Source organism: Haematobia irritans, chromosome 1, assembly GCF_050003625.1.
Source record: "Haematobia irritans isolate KBUSLIRL chromosome 1, ASM5000362v1, whole genome shotgun sequence".
NCBI classification, from domain to species: Eukaryota; Metazoa; Arthropoda; class Insecta; order Diptera; family Muscidae; genus Haematobia; species Haematobia irritans.
Genome location: NC_134397.1, coordinates 107,249,065 through 107,266,741, shown reverse-complemented (window position 1 = coordinate 107,266,741; position 17,677 = coordinate 107,249,065). Strand labels below are relative to the sequence as shown.

At 35.2% G+C, this 17,677-nt stretch overlaps 2 long non-coding RNA genes across 3 annotated transcripts in view; one reads left to right on the top strand and one right to left on the bottom strand.

Moving 5' to 3' along the window:
* LOC142241038 (uncharacterized) overlaps nucleotides 1–17,677 on the bottom strand; it is a 360,681-nt gene that overhangs the window by 228,020 nt on the left and 114,984 nt on the right. The gene's annotated exons all lie outside the window — the stretch shown is intronic.
* Nucleotides 667–2,384, top strand: LOC142221617 (uncharacterized). Of its 2 annotated transcripts, XR_012718152.1 has the most exons (5): nucleotides 667–718; nucleotides 847–998; nucleotides 1,064–1,426; nucleotides 1,491–1,822; nucleotides 1,887–2,384. It is a non-coding gene; the product is annotated as an uncharacterized LOC142221617 (long non-coding RNA). The 2 variants fall into 2 exon arrangements; XR_012718151.1 differs by lacking the exon at nucleotides 667–718 and having other exon boundaries at nucleotides 729–998.

Below are 17,677 nucleotides of genomic sequence, written 5' to 3'. Positions count from 1 at the left end.
AGAAATCGCTGGTGATAACTCGAGGGATGAAAAGAAAAATGTGCACAAAGAAAGAGGATAGGAAGGAAGAGATGTCTTCCCATAATGAGTCTGATCAACTCAAAGTTTGGGAATGTACATCTATTAAAGATATTAAACTCGCGAGAAAATTGAGATTTATTATAGACAGGTCGAGTAAGAAATTGAATATTGATTATGATCATTCTGTGAACGAATTGGCCATAAGATGTAGTGATAATCCCTATTACTTAGGTAATCTTTGGGAGAAGCTACCATCCGAGTTAAGCAGAATGAATATTAAGACTCGCACTAGATAAAGGTGACGAAATATTTAAAGTAATAACGCTAGCGAAATTAAAAAAATGAATAGTTATTTGAAGAATTATGACGTCAATATTTTATTATATGAAAAATCTCGAGAAATAATAAGTAATCCGGTACAACTAGAACTAATTAAATTATATCACGATACACCATGCGGAGGTCATTTTGAAGTCAGAAAAATAGTTTTAAAATTAAAACAAAAATATGTATGGAAGAATATGTCTAAAATGGTAAAAAAATATGTGTCAACTTGTGACTTATGCCAAAGAAATAAGCATATAAAACACAATAAAGAACCGTTAATGAAAACGGACACACCGACAAACAGTTTCATTACAATCCCAATAAACACAGGATGAGCGTTTTTCAAATGCAACAGCTCTTCAGTTTGAGGGTAAATTTCATTTTCAACATAAATTCAACTTGACTTGAAAAAGCTCATCTTCAATTCATCTTCAAATTGTTTGCGAATTACAACCAATTTGGCAAAATGTTGACGAAAACTTTGAAAATGTGTTGAAGATAATTGGAGAAAACTTTGACAAAACACTACCCTGAAATGCAACGAAAAAACCACATGGTTTTCAATACTACTTTGGACAACAAAGTTCGTGGAAGAAATACAAAAATGTGGAAATTTTTTAATAATCAATTGAAATTGCTTATAATAATTGGTAAGTAAAACTAAAACACGAAATGAAAACTTGAAGGAAGTCACTAAACTCAAATCTCTTTGCAGACAACTAAAATATTTGGATGCTGATTCTTGGACACATTAAGAGGCTGGCCGATGAAAAATGGTAGTGGCTTATCGAGAAGAGAAAGTTTCCATAAATCAAAGTGCAACCAAAAAAACTTGGTATTTATGCTTTTCCATATCAACAACTACTGGATGATAATTCGCATCACATCGATAGTTTAATTTATATCGCATCATCGGTTTAAATTTTAATTTGTGAATTGAAATTGCTGGAAATTTATTCCAATTATCTGGCCATCAAGTTCCTGAAAATTGCCAGTATTTTAATAACAACAATTTTGTAATACCAACGTTCTTGAGGAAATCACGAAGTACCTGGTCAGTTGGAAGAAATACAAATTGGTAAGTCAAAATAAAAAGTGAAATGAAAACATAATGGAAATCACAAAACTCGATTGTTTTGCAGAAAACTAAAATCATTGAATGGTATATTCTTGGAAGATGTTGGCCGATGAAAAACCGATGAAGGAAACAACAAAGAAAAGTTTTCAGAAAACTTACAAAGTGCAACCAACTAAAACAAAGTGCAACAATTCCTATATCAAGAACTTCTGGATGAAAATGTGCATCATCGGTTTAATTTGTTATTTTGTGAATTGAAATTGCTGGAAATTTATTCCAATTATCTGGTCATCAAGTTCCTGAAAATTGCCAGTATTTTAATAACAACAATTTTGTAACACCAACGTTCTTGAGGAAATCACGAAGTACGTGGTCAGTTGGAAGAAATACAAATTGGTAAGTCAAAATAAAAAGTGAAATGAAAACATAATGGAAATCACAGAACTCGATTGTTTTGCAGAAAACTAAAATCATTGAATGGTATATTCTTGGAAGATGTTGGCCGATGAAAAACCGATGAAGGAAACAACAAAGAAAAGTTTTCAGAAAACTTACAAAGTGCAACCAATTAAAACAAAGTGCAACAATTCCTATATCAAGAACTTCTGGATGAAAATGTGCATTACATCAATTTACATCCCGTCATCAGTTTGATATTTTGTGATTTCCTCTTGCTGGAATCTATTCTAACACACAAGCCAGCAAGTTCCTCGATAGTAAATATTTCAAATTGCCAGCATATTAATGACACCAACATTATGGAGGAAATGGAATTATACATGTAAAAATGTTTAAGATATTTAAAGTTGTATTCATAGTTTTATTTATTAATACGTTTAATAAGATAATTACATTTTGATTGGTATAATATTATTATTTTCATATATTATTAATGTTATTTTTAAGATTATTATATTTGTTAACGAAAAAATAATAAAATTTACAAAATCCCTAGAAATTTAGTATTGACTTTCAGTTAGAACTAGGATTGACTTTCATACAAATTGTGGTTTGAAAGTATTCGCAACAATGCTAGTTTTTTATTTTTCTCACATTGAAAACTGTTTGAGAAATTATTGAGTAGCGATGCACTTCAATTTGAGGATTACAATTGAGAAATTATTGCTATTGTGTTGAATTTTACTGTTGAGGGTAATGTCTGTTTTTTGTTGAGAACGCGATTTTCTCAACAATTTCTCAACTTGAATATTACCCTAATCCTTTGAAAAAATGTTTGAAAAATTATTGAATTTTAGTATTTTTCAAACGTTTGTGTTTATTGGGATCGTAATCGACACAGTAGGTCCCCTTCGTCCGTCAGAAACTTATCGCTACATACTGACGATGCAATGTGAGCTGACCAAATACATCATTGCGGTGCCGATGGTAACCAAAGAAGCAAGATCAATAGCAAAAGCATTAAATGAACACTTAATTTTGAGGTACGGCAAATTTAATGTCTTGAAATCAGATAGGGGTACAGAATTTGTGAATGAGTTGATGAAAGAAATGTGTGCATTATTAAATATAAAGCAGAAATTGTCAACTCCATACCATCACGAGGCACAGTTGAAAGAAACCACAGAGTTTTGAATGAGTATTTCTTATCGTTTGTTAGAGACGACAATTGGAATGAATGGATACCATACTATGCATTTGCATATAATATTACTCCACACGTGGATACAAGGTATTCTCCATTCGAATTGATTTTCGGCAAATTACCCACATTACCGGGAGAGAAGGTAATGAACAACGATAAGATATATGACACTGACAACTATGCCAAAGAATTAAAGTTAAGAATAAAATTGTCATTACAGAATGCTAGAAAATTATTGGAAGAATAAAGAAAAAACGTTGTCAAGACTCTCTAAACAATACAAACAGAATAAATTTAAAGATAGGTGATTTTGTATTAGTAAACAAGTAAGGAAAGTCTAAAGTCGGGCTGAGCCGACTATATTATATCCTTCACCACTTTATAGATCAAAATTTTCGATACCATATCACATCCGTCAAATGTGTTGGGGGCTATATAAAAAGGTTTGTCCCAAATACATACATTTAAATATCACTCGATCTGGACAGAATTTGATAGACTTCTACAAAATCTATAGACTCAAAATTTAAGTCGGCTAATGCATTAGGGTGGAACACAATGTTAATAAAAACAAGTAAGGAAAGTCTAAAGTCGGGCGGGGCCGACTATATTATACCCTTCACCACTTTGTAAGTCCACATTTTCGATGCCATATCAAATCCGTCCAATGTGTTGGATGCTATATGAATCCATACACATATATTCTGTATATCTGAGCAGATCTGTACAGAGTTCTGCAATACTTATAGATTTTACATTTAAGTCGGCTAATGCGCTGAGGTGGAACACAATGTTAGTAAAAAAATATAGGAAACATTTAAATATGAACCAATTTTGAGGCAACTTCGCAAAAGTGTATTTATGATTTATCGGTCGATAGATGTGTAATAGAGTAATAGGAAAATTTGAGTCATTTTGATAAGTTTTCGACTTAGCAGTGGCGATTTGATAAGGAAAATGTAGGTATTTCGGCCAGTTTTGCCTAAATAGGAATAACATATATATGGAATCTATATCGAAATCTGAACCGATTGCAATCAAATTTCACATGTATACACCCTCACAAAAAATCGCTTCTGTAACATATACTCCCAAACATATTTTGCTTCAAGCATATACATTTTTGGGTATTGCCCAAACATTTATATGTTTGATCTCTACCAATATATAATATGTTTGAAAGCATATTGGTCTAAACAATATATGTTTGGGTAGTCTAAGTTCCAAACATTTTGTATTTTTGCATCCAAATTCAATAATGTTGTCTTCCAAAAAACAATATGTTATTATGTGACCATATAATGTGTTTGGAAGCATTTTGCACCCAAAAATATTATATGCTTAAAAAAAATTCTCCCAAACAATATTGTGCTCAAAATTTTTTTTATTTATTTATTTATTTACAATCATAATGAATTATGAAAATAAACAGGTAATATAGGTGCTAACAACATAGGTTTTCGACCTGAATGCTCAAAATTTTGTTTCTGCCCAATTGTATATTCCCCGACATCTTTCTCACTTCCACGAGATTTTTTAGTTCTTAGCACCTTTTTCTGTAATACAAACATTGTAGAAGAAATTATTCAATTTTATGATATTTTTTTAATTTTAATTTTACCTTTTGCCGGACGGGGATTCGAACAGCGGACCACACAGTTTGTAATGATCAAAGAAGTAGCTGATCAATTGCCCAAGGAAAAATAAAATGTTAATTTTGTAATAACAAGCAACAACCACCAACTTAATTCAATATCGCTCCCTGTTAAATAGCGCTCCAAGCTACTAAACACATATATCTTTATAGGCTATTTCTAAATTAATATATGTTTGCATCCAAGCATATTATATTTACAAACATTTTATGTCCCAAACATAATATGTTCTAACATATTAACATATATGTCCCAAACATGTTATGCTAGTTTATGAACATTATATGCTTGCACTCAAAAATATTGTGTTTAAAAATTTGTGTTCCAAACATATAATGTTTATAGCCAAACATATGAAAAATAGTCTTTTTCATCCGTGTAGTTACTATGTTGAATCTACTCCCTGTGAAAATTTCACGTAAATGGGATAACAACTTTGACCTCTGTGGTCATATGACGGAAAATCGGGCGAAAGATATATATGGGAGCTATATCAAAATCTGAACCGATTTCAACCAAAATAAACACGCATATGCAGAACCTTAATTCTACTGCCTGTGCAAAGTTTCAAGTTCAATTCTACTCCCTCTGCAAAATTTCATGTAAATCAGAGTAGCACTTTTCCCTCTGTGGACATATTAGTCCAAATCGGGCGAATGATATATATGGGAGCTATATCTAAATCTGAACTGACTTCAACTAAATTTTGCACAATTAACGATACTATAAAACGTACTCCTTGTGCAAAATTTCAAGCAACTCAGGGCAAAACTCTGGCTTTTGAGGCCATATAAATCCAAATCGGACGAAAGATATATATGGGAGCTATATCTTAATCGGAACCGATTTTAACCAAATTAAGCACACTTAACGATACTATTAAACGTACTTGTTGTGCAAAATTTGAAGCAAATCAGGGCAAAACTCTGGCTTTCGGGGCCATATAAGTCCAAATCGGTCGAAAGATATATATGGGAGCTATATCTAAATCTGAACCGATTTCAACTAAAGTTGGCACAATTAACGATACTATTAAACGTACTCTTTGTACAAAATTTTAATCAAATCAGGGCAAAACTCTGGCTTTTGTAGCCATATAAGTCAAAATCGGACGAAAGATATATAGGGGAGCTATATCTAAATATGAACCGATTTCAACTAAATTTGGCACAATTAACGATACAATTAAACGTACTCGTTGTGCAAAATTTGAAGCAAATCAGGGCAAAACTCTCGCTTTTGGGGCCATATAAGTCCAAATCGGACGAAAGATATATATGGGAGCTATGTCTTCTACCCGAAGAAAGACGCTATGTCAAATTTGAAGACGATCGGACTTAAACTGCGACCTGTACTTTGTGCACAAAATTACATATACAGACAGACGGACGGACAGACAGACAGACGGACATCGCTAATTTAATTCTAAGCCGATCGGTATACTAAAAGATGGGTCTATGACAATTATTTCTTGGCGTTACATACAAATGCACAAACTTATTATACCCTGTACCACAGTAGTGGTGAAGGGTATAAATATGGGACACATTTAAATCTGAAGCAATTTTAAGAAAACTTCGCAAAAGTTTATTTATGATATATATGTATTAGAAGTTTAGGAAAATTAGAGTCATTTTTACAACTTTTCGACTAAGCAGTGGCGATTTTAAAAGGAAAATGTTGGTATTTTGACCACTTTTGTCGAAATCAGAAAAACATATATATGGGAGCTAATCTGAACCGATTTCAACCAAATTTGGTACGCATAGCTACAATGCTAATTCTACTCCCTGTGCAATATTTCAAGTAAATCGGAGTTAAAAATTGGCCTCTGTGGTCATATGAGTGTAAATCGGGCGAAAGCTATATATGGGAGATATATCTAAATCTGGACCGATTTCAACCAAATTTGGCACGCATAGCTACAATGCTAATTCTACTCTTTGTGCAAAATTTCAACCAAATTGGGGTAAAACTCTGGCTTCTGGGACCTTATTAGTTCATATCGGGCGAAAGATATATATGGGAGCTATATCTAAATCTGAACCGATTTAAATAAAATTTGGCACACTTGACTATAGTACTAATTATTCTTCTTGTGCAAAATTTTAAGCAAATTAGGGTAAAACTCAGGCTTCTGGGGCCATATAAGTCCATATCGGGCGAAAGATATATATGAGAGCTATATCTAAATCTGAACCGATTTCAATCAAATTCTGCACACTTGACTATACGACTAAGTGTTATGTTTGTACAAAATTTCAAGCAAATCGGTATAAAACTCTGGCTGCTGGGTCCATATTAGTGCATATCGGGCGAAAGATATATATGGGAGCTATATCTAAATTTTAACCGATTTCTTCCAAAATCAATAGATTTCTATTCTGACCCAAATTAGGAACATGTGCCAAATTTGAAGGCGATTGGACTTAAATTGCGACCTAGACTTTGATCACAAAAATGTGTCCACAGACAGACAGACGAACGGATGGACGGACAGACGGACATGGTTATATCGACTCAGGGACCCACCCTGAGCATTATTTCCAAAGACCCCATGTGTCTATCTCGTCTTCTGGGTGTTACAAACATATGCACTAACTTATAATACCCTGTTCCACAGTGTGGCGCAGGGTATAAAAAGGAAAACAAGAAAAAGAACGAATCACCATATCACGGTCCATATGAGATTTTAGATATAGATAATTTGAATGTCAAAATAAAAATGAAGGACAATGTTACAGATAAATACTTCTAAGAAAAAACTATGACATTACAACTAATAAATAATATTTATAAGAATTATCTATTTAATACGCATAATTATATATACAATTTATTTTATTTTGTTTTAAAACAAATTGTATAGTTTCTTCTTTAGGGTGAGGGTGTAGTGTGCCCATCACAATTTATTGTAATTTACCAAATATTGTCAACATACATTTGTTATGGTTCTTTCGCGTACATTTTTGTTTTGTTTTGTTGCGCTGGTCAGTAACATTTTATGACCGAATGCTTGTTCGATATTTGATTCCGTTCTTAAGTAGCTCAATAAATTCAAGTTACATTAGGGCTGTTTTCTTTTAGCACTGGATGCAACATTTGTATGAGCTATCCAGAACATCGTTGCACTGGTGTTCTATCCAGAACAACTCATCAGTGCAAGTCGCGCCGATGTTGCCGGATTGTATTTTGATAAAGTGATTCACAATAGCAACTTATTGTGACTAATTTATCAAAAAACATGTAATTCAAAGTGGTACAGTGTCATAAATAATCGCAGCAGTAAATATTTATTACAAATTGGAGCATTTCATATATTAAAAATGCAAGATTTAACTTCTTTTCTGTGATTGTTTTTAAACAGCTGATGACAGTGTTGCATATTTTTGGAGATGTTCTGGATAAGCGAGTACTCTGTTTTCTTTTAGTCCTTCACGGCTTAGGGTATCCAGTGCTAAAAGAAAACAGCCCTATTGTTGCAACAGAACCATCGCAAGCGTATGCTGACAAGCAAATATAAACATAGTATTTAGATTATTGGTGGTAAGTTATGGAGTGGACTCTAGGTCCAACCCAAATCATAGGTTAAGACATTTTTGTATAAAAAGCCAAAGAATACAATAAAAATCAATCAGTATTCTACTCTAATTCGGAGTGATCATTTCTATTTCGCATTGGCGCTTTTGAGTGCCGCGAATCTTCTAATTTTTTAGGCAAGGCGATTCTTTAGTGCCGCCAGGATAATTTTTGCCATTGGCGTTTTTAAGCGCCGGCATACCGGGTAGGAAGGATATTATTTGTTACCCATTACACTTATTACAGTGGGGATTCTCAGTAGTGCCGTCAAATTCAAAAAATGTTGGCAGGGAAGTGGTTAACAAGTATATTACCTAGCAGCGCATGTTATTTGTTATACTATGTTCGCTCTACACACGAAATCCTCGTAAATGAGGATTTTGGCCGGAATCCTCCTAGATCTCAGTAGATTTGCAATAGGCTGGCTTTGAATAAAATCACTTTCAAAATCCCTTATACTGTCTTGTACAATTGTGCCCTGCCAATTACAATTCTAAGCGAAATAACTATGTTTTCAGCACTTTATTATCGTTTTTATTAAAATAAATTATAATAAGCTAGTTGCGCTTGGTGTTTCACAAAATATAAAATGGCTCTTGTATTTACAATTGTGCCCTGCCAACATTTTTTAAATTGGCGGCGCTTCTTAGAATCCCAACACGTCAAAAAACAGTCGTATACGATATCCAAAACTCCTCGCAAAGCGCCTTCACTATTGATAAGTTGTACCACGCCTACAAAAAAGTATCGCATGAGTGCAATTATTAGGTGCCTTTTTAGATAAATTTAGAACGCCGCCAATAAGAGCCCTTTCAAACACTCAAAAATTGTTCATGCAACACTGTCATCAGCTGTTTAGAAACAATCACAGAAAACAGGTGAAACCTTGCTTTTTTATTTTATGAAATGCTCAAATAGTAATAAATATTTACTGCTGCGATTATTTATGACACTTCACTACTTTTAATTTCATGTTTTTCGATAAATTAGTCACAATAAATTGCTAATGTGAATCGAAGAAGCGTCACTTTATCAAAATACAATCTGGCAACACCGGCGCGACTTGCACTGATGAGATGTTCTGGATAGAGCACCAGTGCAACGACGTTCTGTATAGCCCGCCTATACAAATGTTGCATCTAGTGCTAAAAAAAACAGGCCTTGTGATGGCAAAATACTTTCATTAAGGATGCCAGACGTGCTCTTTTAAAGAGCATATGTGCTCTTTTTTGCAAAATGTGCTCTTAAAACAAGATACGCCAAAAGAGTACGCAAAAGTGCTCTATTTTTAGTTAAGTACTCTTGTTGTGCTCTTTGTTGTGCTATTACTCCAACGCGATTCAATAAATGGTAAAAGTAAACTGAACATACGTATTATTTGTGTAAGAAACCAGCCTGTAGAATTTTCCGGTTATCGATATTTATTTTTTATTGGCCCAAATTCAAATAAAACACTTGTTCGTTCGACTTACAAAGAGTAGAATAATTTATTACGGAAACGGTTCCTTACAGAGTTGCTTAATGTAAAAAAGGATGGTGTTGCCAGATTGGCCTTCTCGGATTTGCGTGGAGGTCCTTATCACTACATTTGTTAATGCTTATTTATATTTTTCAACTATGTTAGCAAGCAACCCATGTATATTACTCTTATACATTAAAATTGTAATCCATTCTGCAACGCAAACATGTTTTTTTTGTCCCTGCCAACATTTTTTGAATTTGACGGCACTTCTGAGAATCTCCACCACGTCGAAAACAACCGTAACGACATCCAAAACTCGCCATCACTATTGAGAAGTTGTACCACGCCAAGTTACTATATTAAAGAATCGCTTGAGTTCAATTATAAGGAGACTTTTTCGATACATCTAGCACGAAGACAATAAGAGCCCCCTCAAACTATAATACCAAGTGCATTTTAAAATAGTTGTAAAAGAATCATTGTGGTCAAGTAAAAACCGATTGTTTAGAGTTTTATTAATTTGAATAAAAATTTATAAATTCTTCCATTTATTACTTAATAAAGGGATGTGTTGTGTTAAAAGTTGCAATTCTGCTATATTCTGCTGATGTACCATCGTCAGCCAGTGTGTTTATCCTTCATCAAGGCAGCATGTATGAAAAAATATCACTTTATTCCTTTTTAGATAATAAGAGCCCCTCGAAACACTCAAACATTGTTCACCAATATAAATTCCCCAATTGTAAGCGCATTAACTATGTTCCCAGCTCTTTTTGTTGTTTTTATTTAAGTAATTTACAAGAAACTATTTGCGCGTGGGGTCTCACAAAATATCAAAATGGCTTTGTGATAATAGTGATGGCAAAAGACATTAATGTACATGTCATCCTTTTTGATACAGTTCCCCATCACAGTTGGCGTTTGTTGTAGTGTCATATACGAGTCTGTGGTGGCGATGGGGATGACATAGAGCTTTGAAATGCTGGTAGGGCGTAGCCGTTTTAAGAAAAGAACACTAAAAAAATTAGAATAATCTGTTTCGCAGACACTAAGACTACAATTTATTAATAAATAATGCTGAAAAGCCACAAATTTAACAAATTTGAATTGTTTTTCGGGATACCAAAAAATCCCGGTATTCAAAATTAAAAATCCCGGAATTCTGGATTATTCCCGTCCCGAAAATCCCAGGATTTTGGGACGCGATTTATCCCGGGTGAAAGCCCCAGTTCTGTATTCTAGAAAACTGTATTGTTTTATTTTATTAAGTTAAAAAATAGCGATTTTAGGGCAAACTAACTTTTCGTTGACTGAAAACTAACAGCCAATTTCTCATATCCGAAATGAATGCTTTCGTTCGACTAGGGTACCCAAATCAGATGAATTTATAAAGAAAAATCAGCCTTTTTTGTCATTTCAGTCGAACGAAGGCGTTCGTTTCGGATATGAGAAATTGGCTGTAACCCTGCCAGCATTTCAAAGTTCCATTGCATCCTCATCGCTACCACAGACTCGTAAGTGACACTGCAAAAATCGCCAACTGTGATGGGGTGTAATGAAGTTTTCATAACATTTATATTTTATCTACAACTGAATTATTTTGTTGATGTATTTTTGATCATAAACATTTATAAATGAATTTATTGTATACACCTTTATTTTGTTATAAGAGAATCATATCATAGATTGTATATAGGTCTATAGTAGTAGTAGATTAAGAGTAATTATAAGAGACATTTCTAGCAACAACATAAGATATCTCTCACATACATCATAACAAATAACCACTCTCGCATAAACAGCAACAACCACTCTCGCCTAAGAAGCAATATCACTGTCGGCTAGCTGTGTACATCACTACTATTTTAGTCTAGCTTGAGCGGCCGTTGTGTGCGGACGGTTATCGCAAGTTTGTGATAGCTTCGATAACAGCCACCATAGCTACCACTCATGCTAGATCGATGTAGTCCCCAGAGATGGTACTGGTATCTTACAGCCATACATCTCAGGGTTGTAGTGACTAACATATCTAACCGTAGTGCCCAGGTCATCTACTGGTGTTAATAGCCATAGTTTCCAGGGTATTAGTTTTGTAGTTCTCAGAGATTTTACTGGTATTGATAGCCATAGATCTCAGAGTAATAGTTACAAACACTGTATAAATTACCACATTCTCATAAAAAAATAGGCCCTTATGGTAATACATTTTTGTTCTAAAACTAACGGTTTGCTTTAGTAACGTGGTTAATTAATATCAATATAATATAAATATTTCTGAATAATGAAAAACAAATTAATCTAGTCTGAATTTTTGATCTGGTCTGGTCTGGAAAAAAATCTGGTTGCTGAGTACATCGTAATAATTTATATGAAACATAGTTTATATAAAAGCTAATTAAAATAAAATCCTTGAAGATTTATAACGTTGGAGAATTAATCTGTTTTTTTAATATCCTGGAAGGCTGAGACTATCCTGGCAAGTATCCTTATAAATGGCGCCCGAGCAGGGACATAATTAAATAGATCAAGGACATTTTCAACTTATATCATTTAATCCTGTGCTGAAAAAAATGAGCCGTGCTTTTGTCAACTTTATAAAAAAGGAACTTCTTAGTTCGAGTTTGAGAGAACTGGGTCTCGATGGTGAAGGGAGTGTGGACGAACTAAGGATAAGATTTCGAGCCTACTTGGATAGTGAAAATATACCCCCGGAGCATGAGTCGCTCATACAAAAATTAAGGTCTCGGCATGAAAAAGAAGGTAATAAAGATTTGAAAGTTCCAGAAGGCCAAAATGTACGTTCTGAATCACCACGTGGTTTTGATAATAGTCGAGTCAACGATGCATGCCAAGCTGAGTTATGTGATAAAGTTCGTAAGTGGGGCATAAGGTATGATGGTGGCAAAGATCCGTTATCGTTTATAGAAAGAATTGAAGAATTTACTTCATGTTATGGAATCGTGAAAGACAACTTAATAAACTTTATGCCAGAAATGTTAAAAGGAGACGCGCTTTCATGGTATAGGAATAACAGGCAGAATTGGAAATCATATGCCGATTTTATTGAAGATTTCAAGTTATACTTTTTACCTATACGTTTTTTTGAAACACTTGAAGACCAAATTAGGAATCGTCTACAGCTTCCTGGTGAAAGTTTCGTGAACTACGTCACATCCATACAGTCACTGATGCGTTGGACGAAATTATCATCTCAAGAAAAACTAGAAAGGATTTTTAGGAATTGCCGTCCGGAATATAAGATTTACATAAAGAGGAATGAATTTTCAAGACTTAGAGAACTGATTCAACTGGCTCAAGAATACGAAAGTATTCGTTCAGAATCCACATCTGAAAAAAGAAAAGAAAGACAAAATTACCCCGCTGTACAGACAATAGCAAAGGACATGGTGTGTTTCCGATGTGGCGGAAAAGGACACAAAAGACAAGATTGCACGAAACCACAAGTGTTGTTTTGCTGGGATTGTGGAAAAAGGGGTGTTAAAACTATTGAATGTTGTCGTGCTTCAACGGAAAACTGCCAGAGAGGTCCTTTACGGATGGAAGGGCAAGAGGATCTCTAAAACAAAAGACCTTTCCTATAACTATTTACCCCGATGATAACTTTCGGCTGCGAACACGACTTACGATTAGAGGTAAACATTTTTCTGCAATTTTCGATACTGGTGCAACTCATTCATGCATTCACTTATCTGTCATTCAAAGACTTAATATTCCACTAGAGCCAGCTGATTTTAATACCATGCTGCTAGCTGACAAATCAGAGATCCAAGTATTGGGTGCTGTAAATATTTGGTTTGTTTTAAATGGAATGGTATTCCGTCATGTTTTCTATGTTCTAAAAACTTGTCTTGACCCGATAATAATAGGTGTGAACTTCATACAACAAACTGGATGTGAACTACGTATCACCGCAAAATCTGCAACTAAAAATGACAGTGGAATATTGATCAGTTCGGTCCAACCCAAAGTTAGTGCCTCCTCTGCGACAAGTTCCGAGTTACCAGAAGACAATGATTCTTTGAGGAAAAGATTGGACAATTTTCTTCATCATGAACTGCCCAAATTTGATAACCTAGTAGGATTTTCCAATATTGCGGAACACACAATTACAATGAAGGACAATCGTCCTTTGAGACAACGATATTACCCCCGAAATCCTGCGATGCAACAGATAATAGACGATCAAATTGATGAGTTATTAAAAGAAGGTCGAATTGAACCTTCAAAAAGCCCATATAGTTCCCCAATAGTACTGGTCCGGAAGAAAAATAATGAGTGGCGTCTTTGTGTTGATTTTCGTCAAATAAACGAAAATTCAATTCGTGATGCCTACCCAATTCCACAAATTAATTCAATTCTGGAGAAACTGAAAAATAGTAATTTTTTTAGCACGATTGATTTACGTAATGGATATTGGCAAATACCAATGGTGCAAGACAGCAAAATTTATACGGCTTTTACAGTCCCTGGACGAGGGCTGTTTCAATGGCGTGTAGTGCCCTTTGGCCTACACTCAGCGTCAGCGACTTTTCAAAGGGCCTTAGACGCCGTAATTGGACCCGATTTAGAAATGTTCGCCTTCGCTTATTTAGACGATATCGTAGTTCTGGGGAAAACCTTTGATGATCATTTAAATAATCTAAAAATTGTTTTTGAACGACTTCGTGCAGCCAAACTTCGTATCAACGTAGAAAAATGTTCCTTTGTTAAAAAAGAAATAAAATATCTTGGTCATGTGGTCAATCCGCAGGGCATACGGACAGACCCAGAAAAGGTGAACGCGGTTGTGGCTTTACCGGAACCATCTACCCTTAAGGAATTAAGGTCCTTTTTAAACACTGCATCCTGGTATCGACGCTTTATACCAAATTTCTCAACGTTAACAGGTCCATTAAATATCTTGTTAAAGAAAAATTATAAGTGGATATGGGGTGTCGAACAACAAGTAGCGTTTGAGGAGGTCAAGCAGAAACTAATCGAGGCACCAGCTCTGACATGTCCTGATTTCAGGCGGACGTTTATTTTACAAACCGACGCTAGTGATGTGGACCTGGGTGTAGTTTTAACGCAGGAGTTTGATGACGGAGAGAAGGTAATCTCATATGCTAGCCGTACCCTAAATGATGCCGAAAGAAATTATACGGTAACCGAAAAGGAATGCCTGGCTATAGTCTGGGGCATAAGAAAAATGCGGCATTATCTTGAAGGATACCATTTCATCATTGTTACTGATCATCAATCATTAAAATGGTTAAATTCCATTCAGTCCCCTTCAGGAAGAATCGCGCGATGGGCCTTAGAGATGATGCAGTATGATTATGAGATTCGTTATCGCAAAGGAAAACTGAATGTAATCGCCGATTCACTCTCACGCTCACCACTACATGAAACTGGGAACACTCAACAAAAATAAGAATAAGAACACTCAGAAAAAATAAGAATCATTAACAGCGATCCGGAAAGACTGCCTGATTACAGAATTGATGAGCAAGGTAATCTACGAAGACATATTTACGACGCCTGCGCCTTCAATCAAAATGATCCAGTAGCTTGGAAGCTCGTAGTGCCCAAAGCAGATCGTGTTCGAGTCTTGAAGGAAAATCATGATGACATTACTGCAGGACATCTAGGAATATTCAAAACTACGGCAAGAATAACAAAATTATATTACTGGCCTGGCATTTTCAAAGACATTGCCAAACACGTTCGTAAATGCCAAACATGCCAACTTTTCAAACCTTTGCAACAACCACCCGCAGGAAAAATGCATAGTTCACCAAGTCAACATCCATGGCATACCGTATGCGCTGATTTTGTTGGTCCATTGCCCAGATCCTGCCATGGCAATACCATCCTCATCGTGTTCCATGACAAATTTAGCCGGTGGATTGAGCTCGTTGCTGTTCGGCAGGCGACAACAAAAACGTTTATAAAAGCCTTCCGAGAAAGAATTTTGGCACGCTTTGGAGTCCCACATGTACTGTTAACAGATAATGGGTCTCAATTTTGCAGTCGCGAAAGTCAAAAATATTTTAAAAATCTTGGGGTTAAACAAATTTTTACGGCACCATATTCTCCTCATGAAAACCCTACGGAAAGAACAAACCGGACGATCAAAACAATGATAGCCCAGTATGCACACCAGAATCAAAGGAAGTGGGACGATAATTTACCGGAGTTATCCTTGGCCATAAATTCGTGTAAACAAAGTTCAACGAAGTTCAGTCCAGCGTTTCTAACACAAGGTAGGGAGTTACGTCTGCCGAATACACTATTTAATGAACGGACCGAATCAGAAATTACTGAAGCAGTACTAGCGGGTGATGAAAAATCGGAGCTTCTTCAAGACATATTCGATCTTGTAAAGACAAATTTACAGATATCTACCAGCAACCAGGCAGCAAGTTATAATCTAAGGAAGCGTGACTGGAGACCACGAAAAGGTGACTTAGTCTTGGTTCGTAAAAGAGTTTTATCAAAGGCTGTCGACCACTTTGCAGCAAAACTCGCACCCCGATTTGATGGACCATACATAGTAACAGAATTTACTTCTCCTGTTATCGTACGCCTCACTGATCCAGAAACAAAGAAACACCGAGGAGTAGCTCATTTAAAAGATTTAAAACCTTACCATAAAGAATAAATAAATAACTAATTTATTTTGTCTTCCCTAGAGAATGGATGCTGATTTAAAGTTTAAAGAAAGCTGTACCAAGTTTCGGTCTTCATTAATTCGAGAAAAAATGAAACGTAGACAAGCCATCGAGATTGGAATTCGATCTAAAAGGGAGAAAGTCAAAATAACTGCGATAGAAACTAACCTACCCACCCTACAAATACAGGACTTGATCATGTCTCCTAAGAATAACTCAGATGTATTGGCAAACCTAGTACGAGAACTAGAGATCGACAAGGAGGACGAAGCCAATAATAAAGATTCAATGTTAGTTGAGATTTTATCTTCGATCGAGCCAATTTTACCCGGTCGGCGTACTAGATTTATCATCCCAGTCAACTATGGCCAAGCCGAAGTATACATACGGCGATCTCTGGATGTATGGGTAAAATTGGGAGAAGAGAAGTTAGTATTCCCAAAACCACGAAGCGATGCTGAGATCCCAACATAATCCCAACGAGGGGGGAGATGTAATGAAGTTTTCATAACATTTATATTTTATCTACAACTGAATTATTTTGTTGATGTATTTTTGATCATAAACATTTATAAATGAATTTATTGTATACACCTTTATTTTGTTATAAGAGAATCATATCATAGATTGTATATAGGTCTATAGTAGTAGTAGATTAAGAGTAATTATAAGAGACATTTCTAGCAACAACATAAGATATCTCTCACATACATCATAACAAATAACCACTCTCGCATAAACAGCAACAACCACTCTCGCCTAAGAAGCAATATCACTGTCGGCTAGCTGTGTACATGATTACTATTTTAGTCTAGCTTGAGCGGCCGTTGTGTGCGGACGGTTATCGCAAGTTTGTGATAGCTTCGATAACAGCCACCATAGCTACCACTCATGCTAGATCGATGTAGTCCCCAGAGATGGTACTGGTATCTTACAGCCATACATCTCAGGGTTGTAGTGACTAACATATCTAACCGTAGTGCCCAGGTCATCTACTGGTGTTAATAGCCATAGTTTCCAGGGTATTAGTTTTGTAGTTCTCAGAGATTTTACTGGTATTGATAGCCATAGATCTCAGAGTAATAGTTACAAACACTGTATAAATTACCACATTCTCATAAAAAAATAGGCCCTTATGGTAATACATTTTTGTTCTAAAACTAACGGTTTGCTGTAGTAACGTGGTTAATTAATATCAATATAATATAAATATTTCTGAATAATGAAAAACAAATTAATCTAGTCTGAATTTTTGATCTGGTCTGGTCTGGAAAAAAA